At 32.6% G+C, this 16048-nt stretch overlaps 1 protein-coding gene across 2 annotated transcripts in view; it reads right to left on the minus strand.

Annotated features, from left to right (window-relative positions):
* LOC108764279 (uncharacterized) overlaps positions 1–12081 on the minus strand; it is a 134356-nt gene extending 122275 nt beyond the window's left edge. The window contains exons 1-2 of one of the 2 annotated variants that reach the window (XM_018512429.1): positions 11522–11531; positions 10476–10746 (exon numbers count right to left, since the gene is read on the minus strand). The gene's annotated coding sequence lies outside the window, so the exon portion shown is untranslated. Of the gene's footprint in view, positions 1–10475 lie in introns of both variants that reach the window. The other variant, XM_018512428.1, reaches the window with a different exon arrangement.
* Between the last annotated feature and the right edge of the window lie 3967 nt (positions 12082–16048).

A 16048-nucleotide genomic window follows, 5' to 3' on the forward strand; every position in this document is an offset into this window, starting at 1 on the left:
AAATCGTACCGGTACAATATAAAGACCAGCGACAAGTACGATTTACCGAACTCCCTATATTTTTACAAATTTGCCAATAACAACATAACTTATAAATATCTTGCTAATTTGATGCTATACTCGAAAAGAGTTTAAATATCGATTATAACTATGAAGGACACTATAATTCAACTACCCACCTTGTACTGATAACACCTTAGGTAAATTATATCAAAACTTAGATCAGACAAAATCAATTTTGAATGTAACTCGTAAACAGACGACTCGAAGACAAAACAAAAATAATAGTTCTTAACCTACATTACCAGCGTCACATCAGTGTCATTATCTTTAAAAAAAAATGTTTCGTTTAGAAAATACAATGGAGGTACGATTTAACCGTTGGTACGACTTAGCCAACTCTCCCCTATATAAATGAATATATTGAAATAATCGCGCTAGAATCTAATTTCACACAACAGTAATTTTGACCAATTGGTAGATTTCTAAGATTTTAAAGTTTATTCCTAACTAAATTTATGCGCACCTTTTCCTGCGCTGATTCTCATTACCCTTAATTTTATTGTTATTTATTATTGTAATGTTTGAGAGTCCGATTTAAATTATATTTTCTTATTCCTAAGTTATACATACATATATACATAAATCATTATGTATGTTACTATACTGTATAGTAGCATACCAAAAAATATCAAAAAATTATTTTCAACACTTTCTCAGAATACATATTGCATTGATACAAAAATAAGGCAAATACGCAAACATTTATTCGCAAACTACATATAAGACTACTTTTACCTAATCAGTTGTTTTACCGATTAGAATTCAAATCATAACATGGAGAACCGGCCATCTCAATCATCTGAGAATGAATCTAACCAAAACAGGAATAATGCATTTCCTTACCGAGGCAAGAATGTACCTCCTAACCGAAACGGGAGTGGACCTCCTGACAGAAACATGGTTATGTGCCCTGTATGCAGACGCCTAGTAGAACTTCATAATATGGTGGCGCACATGAGAATTCATCAACAACCACCCGGGAGGAACCCGGACAGACAGAAAGGGGCGTAACGAAGAATAATTTAGCAAAAAATGATAATTTGAATGATGAAATTTACTGTTCACAGTATAGACGACTCATCATCATGTCAAATTGCCAATGATCCTTTTCTTTCCATTTTTTCACATTTCTTTTCCAATCGATGATTCGCGAGAACGGTTGTAAGTAGAAGCACGTGCTATAATATTTCTGATATCATAACTCGTGCGACGATGTTATCATTCGATTGTATCATGATAAGCTGATAATTTCGTATAATGTAAATATACATTTATATATGTGTGTAACGCGTTATATAAGTAAATTAGTTTGTAACTAGATTTATTCGCAGAAGGCATGGATAAACATTTATTCATGACATTTTACAATACGAAACTGACTTTGTAAAATGCAAATTAAAAAATTAATCGCATATTTACAATAATAAATCGATATGAAGAATTGAATGATGATTTTGATGTCTACGAGAAAAGTATGAAATCATCGATGTTATAGGATAAAAGATTTTTAAAAGAAAATTAAAAAAAATTTATCATTAAGCTATTCCATTTAACACTATGTTATACATTAATAATTTTGATGTATTTAAATACAATACATATATTGCATATATTATACATATTTATGTACATATTATATCATACAATATATTATGCATAATTATATGTATGATATACATTTAAATATAAAACCGACATTTCTTAAATCATTTTACTACTGAGACAAATTGCGCAACGTTTTTGTAGCAAAAATTAATTATAATACTTAAATATCCGTTATTAATATTTAGCTAGCGTATATAGAAATTTATACTCCTTTTTTTAATTCATTGATTTTCCTTTACTGCAATATAATATTGCCAATATCTAGCGAATTTAAAAAATAGATACATAAAATAATTTTCTGGTATATTTTGTTTTCAAACCATATGTCACATAGTTAATTTGTATTTTATAAACATTTTACTTTGTTAAAATTTAAATTCAATAAATATGACATTGTAATATTCTTTATTTAACAAAATTAATTTTTGCGATGAAATAATAAAAAAACTTTAAATTTGTTGTAATGGATTGACGATGCTTGAATCCGCATGCAATCGTTGTTGGAGATGGGCTTGAGTTCCACTATCTGTTCCACTCAGCTAAGCAACTGGTTGGCATAACATTAGACTATGTTGAAGATGGTTGTCTCTCACCACATTTCCACTGCGACTGCATTATTGGAGGTCGGAACTACGATTGTGCGAGACGCAGTTCGACAGATTGTATAGTGCGATGAGCGATAATTTTTTGTTACTGAGGATGGCTCAAATAGTGAGCCGAAACATACAAAATTGATTTTGTGACATATTAATACACTGAAAAAAAATATAGTCAATTTTAATAAATATTTAGTTGAATACTGCCAACTAAATATTTATTAAGTTTAAAAATATATTTATTTGATACAAGAAATATTAATTTGATTTAACAATCTTTTTTTTTACTGAACAAATATTTATTTACGATAAGTAAATGTTTATTTGGCAGTATTGAACTAAATATTTATTAAAATTGACTATATTTTTTTCTCAGTGTAGGTATTAGTTAGCATTGCGCGATATAATATCCAGCACTGACTGCTAACGCCCATTTGTATTTTGCCGTTATTTTTTCATTGTAATAAAAAAACTATTTTAAAACACATTATAATTAACAATCATTGGCATGACATGATGAAATATATCGTTATCAATGTAACGATTATTGTTTGTATTCTCTTTTATAGCGCTAATAAAAAACCAACGATAAACATATCATTGTAGCGGTGGAAAAATTCATTCTTTATAATTTATGAAAATCGATGATAGATTGATCATCCCATAAATTATTAAAATACCATTTTTTCTTTTATTTATCGATAAATGTAATATATATATTTTACGGGAAATCAACAAGAAAAATGTGAATTGGAGACAGAAATCCAGTCTGAAATTCTGGTCTTAATTCAAGAAGCGCAAAGTTCAAGATCTTATCGCGTCATAGTTATCATACGAATTGTACATCCGTTTCATGTATATTCATTACATGTCTTTAACGTTATTGGTATTAATTACATAATTGATGTTTATGCAAATATGCGCACGCAGACGGAGAAATATTTAATGATCGCTTTGGTAAACGAGAATCTTCAATATCTGAAGATGTAAAGACACGACTTCCGTCAAGGCTACACATGCAAATACGTTTATTACCTTTATCGCAATTGTCGCTTATACAAATCGGAATTAATGAAAATTACGAGAGATAAGCTGTCAATATATAAAGGCGCCAAGAAGTTATCGTTATCTGGAAACTCAATTCAGAATTTGCGATGAATTTGATGAACTTGCAGAGTCACATTCCGCTATTCGCAAATATAACTCTAATATTCTAATCTGTAGATCTATAGAGATACCTACACGAATACTTACTCTTAAATTACGCTGGACTAGAAACATTTTACGTAGCAAGATAAAATACTTCCATATCTAAGGATTACATAAAGTATCTACATAAGCATAATATTGTAATCATAATAATAGCCGTTTTGTACGTTCTATTGTTAAATACATTATTCCTGCAGAACTAATATCAGTCGTATAATTAGAGAAATTAACTACTCTAATATCATACACACATATATATATATATACATATATACATACATATATATAGATATATACATATACATACCTCATTCTTTATTGTCATTAAAATAATGAGTGTTATCGTAAAATAATGAATATTGTGAATCAACGGTGTTGGCATTTTCGAAATGGCAAAATACAAAACGATTCAAGTGAAAGTTAAACAGGAGAGTCGTCATTGTTAAAATATATCAAACCAATCGAGAAAGTATTCCGGATGAGTGCTGGCTCGCGTGACTGCAGCCTCTTTCTCTTATCGACAGGATCAATTTAGAGTTCGTTGTAATTCTTCGGAAAGGTAATGCGATCGTTCGCAAAGACTGAAGTTTTCTGAACAAAGATTCGATTGCAGCTGGTTAAAAAATAAGATTTTATTATCCATGTTTTTGATGTCAGCCCAAAAGTAATTCACGAATTCAGTATGTAATCCAAAAATAACACAGGCCCACAAAAAAAGTACCCTGTGCTAGGGTGGAGACCCAGTTATTCTTATATATTTTGAGTCGCTAAATACGAATCTGACATAAAAATAGGACTATCCAGGGCAAATGGATCAAAATGGGAAAAATGAGTCATTTTTTCGCTCTAGATTGAAAATTTACCCTGGATGGTCCTATTTCGATATCAAATTCATATCAGCGACTCAAAATACATAAGAATAACTGGGTCTCCACCCCAGCACAGGGTACTTTTTGTTATGAATCTGTGTAATAAATGCTTAAATATTATTATCAAATAGAAAAATATCTAATAGGTATTTCTCCTCATGATGTTGTTAATTTATCTAAAATTACTATTATATTCCGATAGCACGATAATAACTTACTGCTTTTTTACGATAAATTATTGTGACATTGTGATTGCTCTTGTATCCGCGAACGAAACGCACATCATAGCAATCATAGCCAAGTAAGTTCCCGAAAACGTTTCGTATCATGAAACTTTCGTCTTTCTCGTCTCTCCGATCTTCTTCTCTGAGACGTTTCTCCCCCCCTCTCTCCCCTCTCTTTCCCCCCTCACTACGGGTCGTTGATATCATTCGCCTCGTGTTTTCTCAGATAACGTGCATGCAGCGGCAGTCTGTGAAACGCGCGGCACGCACTGCGCACCCGTGATAATAATTATTGACAGATGCGGACCGACTAATGCGGCTTTCGTCTCGCTACCAGTCACGATGACTTATTTTCCTGACGAAGACGCTGCGCGCTTCGCTGTATGAAGCCAGTGATAAATCAATACGAGATACAGAAACTGTTAAAAATTAATACCGTAAACTCACAACAACAAAATACTATATGACAACTCCTAATGATAATTCACAATATTATATTACAGAATTGAATTAGTAATGAGACTTTAATAATTTCGAGTAATTCAACAGCAGATTCATGTGTTACTTCAACATTTCTTTCAAATTAAAGAGTGAATTGTTAAGCGAACTATTTATTATAAATATACTTATTATAATGCATAATTATACGAGGATTTAATATGTTAGGTTCTCTAATTCTGATTTCATGTATTAAAACGGATCAATGGTTTAATGTACGAAACAGTATACCTCCCTGTAGTATATACTAGATATATTGTATCTAGATACTTTACACACCAGCCGTTATGAATCCTGTATCGTGAATAATTAAAGAGCCCGAAGCAATACGTGGTAAGTCCCACGAGGGAAAATCTAGTGAGGGGCTCATGGCTTATCTCTGACTACAGTTCGGTTATAATATCTCGTCCAAAATATTCTCACATTCAATTTCAATAATAAAGCAATGAAAAGTATTATGAAATAATATTTAATCATTAAAATTGAATTTGAATAATTTTTATTGGATCCTTTAATTAAAGAGATAATGTACCAAATTTTATTAATTTTAAATGAAATTTAATATTCCGTCTGTTGCAGTTTCGAATTTACTTTTCACTCTCGATTATTATGAGAGAAAATGTCTTTCAAGTTAATTACAATATTACCTAATCTTTCCTTAAAAAAAAAAATAAAAAACACACACGTCTTCTTAATACTCTCATGTTACAAATTAAATTATGGTATAGTTTTTTTGGCGTAAGTAATTAAGGAAGATAAAGCAACACACATTGTTTTTTAATACACGTCAGACACAACGTGACAGATAAAATATATCTCGTATATAACTCTTTTAACTCCCTCGAGAGAGATGCATTTTCGTTACAAATTCTCAGCAGGATTGCAGCAAACAAACAATCTTTTCACGCCATGTTAGATTTATGAATGTTTGACTCATTTAACTCGTGCTTATATATGCTGCAATGTAGAATAAATCACTTTTAAAATTGTTTAATTTATTTATTTTTAAATTTCGTCAAAATTAATCGACAAATTCGTATTTTAAAATGACACAACTTTCGTTCAAATTTTACTAATACCCAGGTAGAACGTATATTAAAATCGAGACATAAAACTTCCAAGTAATTTTTTTTAATTTAGACCAAGTTATCTCGACTAAGCCAAAGTTATCCTATTTTATTGAAACAGAAAACTGTTTCAATAAAGCAGAAAAAAAATGTAAGAAAGGTAAATAGCATCAGCTTAATAAAAAATTAATTACACTAATAGAGTTAATTTTATGAATCATGAAAAAAACTTGGCTCTTGAATTAGCATAGCGCGCATATGTAAAACATTCACGTAATTTCTAATTGTTAATATAATTAAAGAGAATTATAATTAAAATTAATAAATTATAATTAAAATAATGATAACAATATGATGATATAAATTATAGTAACATTATAATATATAATTATAATTTATTAATTCTCTTTAAACATATTAAGAATTAGAAATTACGTAAATGTTTTATATATACGCGCGCGCGCGCGCTATGCTAATTCAAGAGAGAATATATTATGTAAAATTGATTCGAATTTTTTCGTCATAATTTAAATGATAAAATTGTAATTGATTCACCACGCAACGAAACTTAGCATCGAGCTGATATTAAATATTAAAAAGTTACTCATTCAACCTTAATATTCGTGACGGAAACGTTTAGAAACCAATTTTCATCGCTCGATTTTAATACACATTGTGTATTCAGACGCAAACATGAAAATGGAAAATCATTTTCCATGACTCATTATACGAGAAATTACACGTCGCGAATATCATCATGAAAAGAAGAACGTTTTTCTTTCGAGGACTATGATTCTAGAAACGTAATAAAAGCAAATACGAGCAGAGAAAAAAATTAAGTAAAATGTTCAGTGACACTTTTCTCGTAGCTGGAGACAAACTTTAATAAGTACTGTTTTTCATTCTTACGAGAATAAGTCGCGGGCTTTCGAGCGGCAAGATAGTGCCATCTTCTCTCGTTTGTTTTTCCGTGATAAAAAGCGAAAGCCTTACAAATCAAGTGACTCACGGAAACGGGCAAATTGTGGTTTTGTATCCGAAACTGATGAAATTTACATTTCAGGCCTGCAATGGAATACAAAGTAATTTCGTTTGAAAATATTTGAAAAATGTTTAAACGTCATATATCTCATATAAATTGAAAAGAAGATTTTTTTAACAGGTTGCTTTTCTGAAACAATTAGTATAAAAGCAATATGACAATCATTAGAAATTAATGCAATAGACTAAATTATTTCGAAATATAATCAAGAATGGCAAGAAAGAGAAGAAAAGAGAGACAGATTTAAAAAATATTTCCGGCAATATATTATATTATAAATGTCCATCGCCAATGACAAAAGTCAATAAATAAACGATAAACGATATGTAGAAAAAGTATTATGAACATCCACATATCCTCTCGTTAAATGCAATCGCATAATGCACCCCTTTCGGAAAATTAAGGTTCAACGTGCGCTATGCGTAAGAGCATTCATTGGAAAACCGTCTGCTGCAATTTACATTATAGCCATCTAATTTATAATACGCTACATTATTACATCAAATCCACTGCTGAATAACGATTATTCACTATTATACAAAACATTTCGTAAAACGAAAATTGGCGAGATGTATTCTACTTTCAAATTTTTAATTCGTTCTACAAAAAGCTCAATCAGCAATTTAATTATGATGTTATTTAAATAAAAATCAAAGAGCCGACAAATAACGTTTCAAGACGTTTCTAACGTAAATAAGAAACGAAAATTTATTTAGCGATTAACTTAAATTTTCGACCTTGCTCAAAGAGAAATTTTAGATTACATAATAACTTGAAGTTTACTTCATAAATTTCATTTCATGAGAAATAATTTCAAACTATTAATACACAATACATAGAAGAAAAACTGTAATAAAGCCTCATTAAAAAGGCACGTGTAATTCGCTTTTTTATAAAGATAATACTCAATGGAAATATTTTTACAACAATAAATTAAATACAACAAAAAAAGTATAAATAAAGAAATATTCCAAATGCTTTTTTAACGCAGGAATATTCGGTGGATTTGGAACCTCATGGGTATTTATCTATCAATGGCTATAGTGCTTTGCAATGCATGATGCACTGCATGTGTTTTATGTTCGTTTTGCGCGTCTCCATTCACTATGCATGTTCGTTTCACAAAGCGAGTCAACCGTTTCGCGGAAACGCCAGCTTCGGCAAAACGCCAGCGATAAATTTTATCTAATGTACTCGTAATTAAATTCATTCGCAATATATTTAAATTCACTCACTGTAAAGAAATGATCATTTGCCAAGTATCGTGCTACCTGCTAAGAATCATTATACAACAAGCTTCTTTGAACGCATGATTACCTTGTACGAGCGAAGGAATGGACATCTTAATGTGAAAAAAATCCAACATCAGTATGTTTTGTGTTCTTAGAATTACAGGTACCGTAATACCTTGTTAATATTTATATAAAAAAGAACACGAGTTTGCAACACACAGGTCGCACGTCAGTGCGCACAGAAAAATACATACTACATTTAAATATTAATTAATTGTTTCAAAAAAGTTAATCCATCCGCAAATTTACCGTAAATTCACCACAAGCATCAAATTTATTCAAAATATATTTTTTAAATCCTAATAAGTTTAATACTTTAAGATTGTTATATTAAAAAACAAATTCGATTTGCTTATTATACACTGTAAAAAATAAAATTTTAACTTACAGTCGTATAGTGGACTTTCTGAGGCATACAAAAATGTAAAAATTAACATTTTTCTGTCTCAGAAAGTCCATTATACGACTATAAGTTAAAATTAACATTTTATTTTTTACAGTGTATAAATATCACTTCTTCGATAAAAAATTTTATAATATTCTTCAAGAGAAAATCAATTCTGTGAGTTTTTCTAAAATTTGTAATAAGTGTATTTTAAGATTATTATAAAAAAAATGTTTTTGTTAAAAATATAATCATTACTTAAATGAAAAAAAAAGTAAACCTAGTAATCATTTTTCCTATTGTTAGTAGTAGAACGATATTTTTCTATATACATGGTAAATACACATACATAAACTTATATGCGGATTAAAACTGTTGGATCTAATCAACTCTGGATAATAATAATTTTTTTCTATAGGAGATAAGCTTGATTTTCGAGGATAGTGATACATTGCAGCGCAGTTTTTGAAATTAATGTAACGGGAAATGTGAAGTAGATGAAAAAAAAGCTCGCCTGTTGCTGAAATGGACAAATATACGAATGCAGCTCAGCGAGAAGTTATATATACCGAAAGTAATAGTACAATAGTGGCTAGTCATTCTGCGCTCTCACATTTGCGTGACAAACGTACGCGACAATATTGTGTGTTCAAGTCGACAATACTGATCACCACAATGAATCAACTCGCCTCTGACGGTGTTAGGTAAAATGTATTCACGTATAATAACATTTTCGCGTATGTAGTACTGCGTACATTTTATGTATGTATGCTGATATACATATTCAGTTCGTCGACTTTGAACATACATTTTCGCCGATACATTTTGTTCGATATTTGTCCAATTTTAACAATAAGACAGCGTGTTTTGTTAATATAATTGCTCGAAAACAAACTATTGTGTTTCCATCCACAACTACGTTTTAATCCATTTGTCAGCCTTTTCTATCTTTAAAAAATATACTCTCTTTTATAATACTTTTCTTTTTTCGAATCGAATCCTAATTTCTATTCAATAAGATTCGAGAAATTACTCCTCTCGAAATTTCGTTTTGAATTTCAGTGCGGTAACGCGTGCTTCATATACATATATATATATATATATAATATACGTATATACTGGAGACTTCATAACAAAGTTTTTATATATCTCAGTCTAACTTATACTATCTTACTCATTCCAACTTACTAACGTTGACAAAAACGACAGGTTAATCAAAAGTTTGTCATCTCGTAACTAGACTCTGTACAAGGATTACCAGAAATCCTTCATCCTAAAATTTCATAATTTTCTCTGATGCTTTCAATATTTTGAAATTTGTTGCAGTTTCGTCCTGATTTGAAAACCGTTAAATATTTTGTGGAGAGATCAATTTACACAGTAATGTAAATTACTATTAATGTTGCTGACACTGCTTGCATTTTTAATTGTTAAGTTGGTTGTGTTTCGAAATTCTGTAGGTGCGTATTAAACTTCTTTAAAGTCAAGAATTTGTTCATCTTTTTGCATAATTCCTTAACTTCCAGTTTCCCTGACTTTTCCCCGATTTCCAGGTTCGTGGTAATCTCGTCTCTGTCACAGGATCTCTACTTCGTACAAAACGGAGAAGAAATCGAGACATTTACCTTTCTCGAACGCCTCCAGCGACGAATCGTCCTTCCGATGGGCGTTCCACTTGCAACTTCCTCTCGCGCAGCAGTGCAGTGCAGCGTGTAGTTTTATACCGGTGCAGTCGGTCCGTGATAAACAAAAACATAAACTCACGGCTAGTCCGATCTCGTTTCCACCAAAGTGGCGTGTCTCTTTCGCGCGCGGCGCGGTATCAATCGCCTGCTGACTACTCTCTTTTTTCTCGCATTCGCTCGCGAGAAAATACGCGGCGCGAAGCGAGCGAGACTACGGCGGCAGCGAAGTGCGAGAGAGGAAGAGGCAGGCAGAACCGTAGAAGTAATGGAAGATGGAAAAAGCGCGTGCGAGAGCACGCGGGAGAGGAAGAGAGACGAGGAATGATATAGCCGAGAAAAAGGAGGCGGGAGGGGAGGGGAATGAGCGAAAAAAAAAAGGCAAGTGATACTACGCGAGGAGGGACAGTGATAAAGTGCGAGCGAGAGAGTTTCCTGGGGCGACAGCCGCGCGTCGAATCGGCGCCAATAATCGATCTGCTCGCTGTCGATTCCGCGACGGTGCCGCGCGATATGCGTTGCCGTCGACGTGTCGGGTCACATCATCACATTTCTGCCGCCGCGTACCGCGTGGCGCGAAAAACGAAGCGCTCCGAAAACGATGATCCTTGAAGGACGTGGTGCGCGAGCGCGAGCGCGAGCGCGCGTCACAAACGGTTGCAGTCTCCGAGGTAGAGTCGCGCCGAGGGAAAGAGATCGTCCTCCTCTCCTCCTCCTCCTCCTCCTCTTCCTCCTCGTCCGCCGGTATGTTCCTGCTCAGGATCCGATCGAGCAGACACTGACCCCACGAGACGACGTCGGTGCGAAGAAGAGAGAAGGAGAGAGCGAAAAAGACGAGGAGAGGGAGAAGAAGTACGAGGTGGAACGGAGTAGAGGTGCGAGGGAGAAACGGGATAGAAGTCGAGAGAGAGAGAGAGAGAGAGAGAGAGGAAACGATAAATAATGCAGCAGGAAAGACGAAGAAAAGGAGGGAGCAAGAGAGTACTTACGCAGAGTCTTCACTTTCGTCGCGACATTTTCCCCCTTCGAACACGCGCGGCTTTTAAAAACCGCGAGTCACGGAAACCAAAGAGAAGGAGGATGGAACGCTTTTCCGCTTATCGTTGCGCGCACTTGGTTTTTCAAATTTCTTTCATGTCCAGATACGCGAAAGTAATGCGCAACGTTATCGTTCGATGTATATATTATATACCGAGGAAGGGGGAGAGAGAGAGAGGAAGAGAGAGAGAGAAAGAGAGAAAGAGAGAGAAAGAAAGATGTTGATCGTCGTCGGCAGCGACGACGATGCGCGATGGCGGCGCGCTCGCGGAAAGTAAACGTGACAACTCGTATCGCGCGCGCCTGCTTAACATATACTGAATACGTTTCGTCCGGAGCGCTCCGCTATACTGGAGCTTGGCGCTCGCCTGCCGTCGGCCCTCCTCGGCGACCTTCGGCCGCGCAGACGACCGCGGCCGAACCGACCAACCGACGCATCGCCCGGCTGACGAGACCCGCGCTGTCACTCGATCGCTGACCGTGCATCGTGCGGGTCGACATACGACGCTCCTTTGCCTCCCCACTCGCTCAGATTTACCTCGCTACCTGTCAAAACATCACCCCCTACGCTCTTTAACATTTATTCTGAAAAAGTTCGTATTTTTCTAACGGTAATTATGGAGGATGAAAGCGATAATGATGTAAGTCATTTTTTTTTAAACTTGTCGGTCATTGATGCAATCTACATAAAGAAAAATATCATTTTATTGCAAAGAAAAACGATTACTCATTTTTTCTTTTGAATAACAGTTATCTTTAACAATGAATATTTTCTTGATATAGTATCTTAAAGTATACTTATTATAAATCTTAGAAAAATTAATTATATATACATATTTAAAACAAAAATTTATTTTCTTTTAAAGAACATATAAGATTGATCGAAGAAACGACTTTACATAATAAGCAAATTGAATTCGTTTTTTTAATTTAATAGATAAACTTATGATAGGTTTGCAGATATACTGTCGAAATACTTGAAACAATTGAAGCAAATATGTTGAAAAAGCTAATAACAATTTACATAATGTTGAATTTTTTATAGACAAATACGTAATTAATGTTTCTTTATTTTTAAAACAAAGTGTTTACTTTCAAGTTTAATTAATAATTAAAAAAAATTAATATGCTCTTTTCTGCATTATAGAATTTAATGCATTCTCTTAATCATGAATGTATATTTTGTGATTAATAAATAATCAATACATCTAAGAAATTAATTTTCCCGGATTGTTCTTATACATAAGGATAAGATTTGTCTGAAAGTTATTTATAACTCGTAGTGATTTAGTAATGTGTGATAAATTTATGTCAATTACCAAAAACATTCAAAAATATCCTCATCTATACGTCAAAGCTGTATAAGTATTGTCTTTTTTAGTTAAAACGATTTAAATTCTACTTTATCGTTACATCCTCTCGAATAATTTATCAAATGAAATTCTCGTTTATTTTTGTGAAAGATCAAAACACTAACAGGAAAAATGCTTAACATAAAAAATGTTCGTATAAAGTACAATCATTGTAACAACATACATCGTTACACACAATATATTGTTACACAAGTCGGATGTACGTGATACATTATGATACATTAACCGTGCGTTATTAATTGTCGTTACCAGACACAGTGCGACAGTTTAAATCAGTTTCCACCTCATTTGAAAGTACATTAAAACAACAGAACCGTGTCCTGCAGCATCATTAGTTTGACAATCGTTCACTTGGAGAAACTGTAAACTCGCTTAAAGCGTGAACTCGTTAAAGTTTGAAACATTAAATTGTTTTACAAATACAGAGAATCGTAAATCATTTTAACATAAAATACGATTCTATGATTTTATTCGGAATGATATTAATTTCTCGTTTTAAAATAATTTAATATTAAACATGATTTTATTCGAGATTTTGTAATTTGAATACGGTTTTATAATTTTATTATTCAAGAGAGAATCTTTAATCATTAATCGATAGTGTGTTAGTCGCGCATATTTTAAATATAGTCAAATTTTTTATCTTTGTAAGTTTCTCGCCTCATCAGCACAATTTTATTGATGTTAGTGATACGTCAATGATATTCCTCTATCACTATATGCATAAAAGCAACTCCGGCACATCGAGGCATTGTCGAGCATACGCGTTCGCGTGTATACATTATGCAAATTGATTCCATCGATTGGCCACCAGACTCACCACGCGAAATATAGACTTGTTGCATGTTTCAAAAGCTCTATCCTGGTCTCTAGAACATGCTCCCTATGTAACTCGCATTTACCACGCAATCTCGAGAAAATCATATTAAGAAAAAACAAATATGTTAACGAGTCTTCCAGCAGCGTCTATTATAATACTTTACAAGCGTTTCTAGAATGTATTTAATTTGCATTTCAATTCGAATTGTAAAAACGAAAGAATACATCGAGAAAAAATGTACTACATTTTAATAAATATTTGTTTGAATAGCAATAACCTAACATTCATTCAGAGAAAATAAATATTTACTGAATAAAAAAAAAATTATATTTAAATCAAATTAATAATTCTTATATCAAATAAATATATGTTTATATTTAACAAATATTTAGCTAATATTATTCAAATAAATATTTATTAAAATTTAGTACATATCTCTCTCGATATACCTCTACTTGAACGTAAAAATTGAAATTTCTCTATTTTATTTCTCAATTTATTTTATTATAAAAATTAAAAGTAATAATTATATTAAAATTCTAATTTTTGTAAAAACAATATATGACAATTTTACATAAATTTTAAAATAATAGTAGAGCAAATAATGAAGACCATTATGTTTTCCATTATTATATGACTCCGTATTTAAAATTGTAGAAAATTCTAATTATTGCAAGAAAACGAGGTCAAAATAATTCATTTCTACAACAAAAGAATCGTTAAAATTTCCTTACGTTATTTACATCATAAGTATATGTCTTATTTCCCTATAATGTGTTCGTCATGAATATTATACAAACATGTGCTATTTCAATTTGATCGATTCATCCCGTTTTGATAGCATTTCTCCGGACATTTCGATTCCGTTATCGATTACTAGTCGCGCGCAATTCGCCACGTGCAATTCGCCAAACGAGCGGCATTTTCTCCGAGTTTACAGACGATTAAGGATTGTCGTAATTATTTTAAGAGGCTTCTTCATGGGAGCGGTGCTCTTGCCGATTGCTATGTGTCGCCAACGACGGCGCCACTCTTCTCGCCACTAATGTGAGAGTCATTATGCCTAGAATGTAAGCACTTTTCATGAGATTATCTAATGCACTTTTATTTGACTTGAAATATTTGCACATAAACGAAAACGAATGACTCGCCTTAGTAAAAGAATCATTTGATAGAAGCTATAAATTATAAAATGAGATGTCACTAATCAAACAATGATATTTCATTGTTACATCTTTTCATTTTGCTTGCATACAGTAGACACAATTGCGCAAAATAATTTAAAATAAGGTGAAAATCAACAGCAAAAATAAATTTTTCAATTTAATTTAGAATCGATTTTTTTTTTTAATCGAAAATTTTATCAGAGAGAACAATTTATCACGTTTTAATTTCTATCATTAAATACTTCAGCTTTTATTTTCGATTTTTAAATATAATGAATAAAAAAAGATGGAATGTTAATTATATATCTTTAATTTTTCCACGTTTTCGTTTATTACCTTGATTTTGAATTTAGTATTAAAATGAAATCATATCGATTACAACTCTTTTATCAAGTGAATTTTAAATATCGAAGAGATGGCATGTGTTAATGCAACAAGAAAAGAAACAAAGCCGATAACGTAGACCTCTTTGTACTGCTTTCAATATTTTTACAGGAACTAAAAGGACGAATATTTTATTCCATCATAGTCTCCTAAATATGCCGTGCAAGCGCGAGGAGTACGTTTCCCGTGAAGTCAGGGGAAAAAAAAAAGATTAACGAGAAAAGTGAGCAAGAAGACTAACGTGTTTAAATGCAAAAGGCATAGCGAAGAGTAGCTATTACGATTCGCAGTAAATGATAGGTAGAACGACATTATCGATCCTTATCGCGAACTCGACTTTACTAAAGAGAGCAGCAAACGGAGCGGGTTTTACTCTGCTACCGGTTACCCAAGAATCCTACAGGATGATAATGAGAGCCCACTATCTCATGCCAAGCCAACCATAATTAGCTCGTTGGTAATACATGGTTGTCGTCGGCGCGATTAGTGCAGTCTTCTTTCGCGAGTCGTATCGCAAATTGCCGGAATTGGGTAACTGAATACGAGTTCTCTGATTACATGCGAGTTTCTTAGCAGTTTTTCTAAACTTGCGTCAACGTAAATTTTTCATGCATATATATTATATATATATATATGTATATATATACAGGGTGTCAATTATGTACCGGGACGGTCAAATATTTCGACAACTTCCAACATTAAAAAAAAACGCTGAAACACGTGAAACGATTTTTC

This window comes from Trachymyrmex cornetzi, unplaced genomic scaffold (assembly GCF_001594075.2).
Source record: "Trachymyrmex cornetzi isolate Tcor2-1 unplaced genomic scaffold, Tcor1.1 scaffold406, whole genome shotgun sequence".
Classification (NCBI taxonomy): Eukaryota; Metazoa; Arthropoda; class Insecta; order Hymenoptera; family Formicidae; genus Trachymyrmex; species Trachymyrmex cornetzi.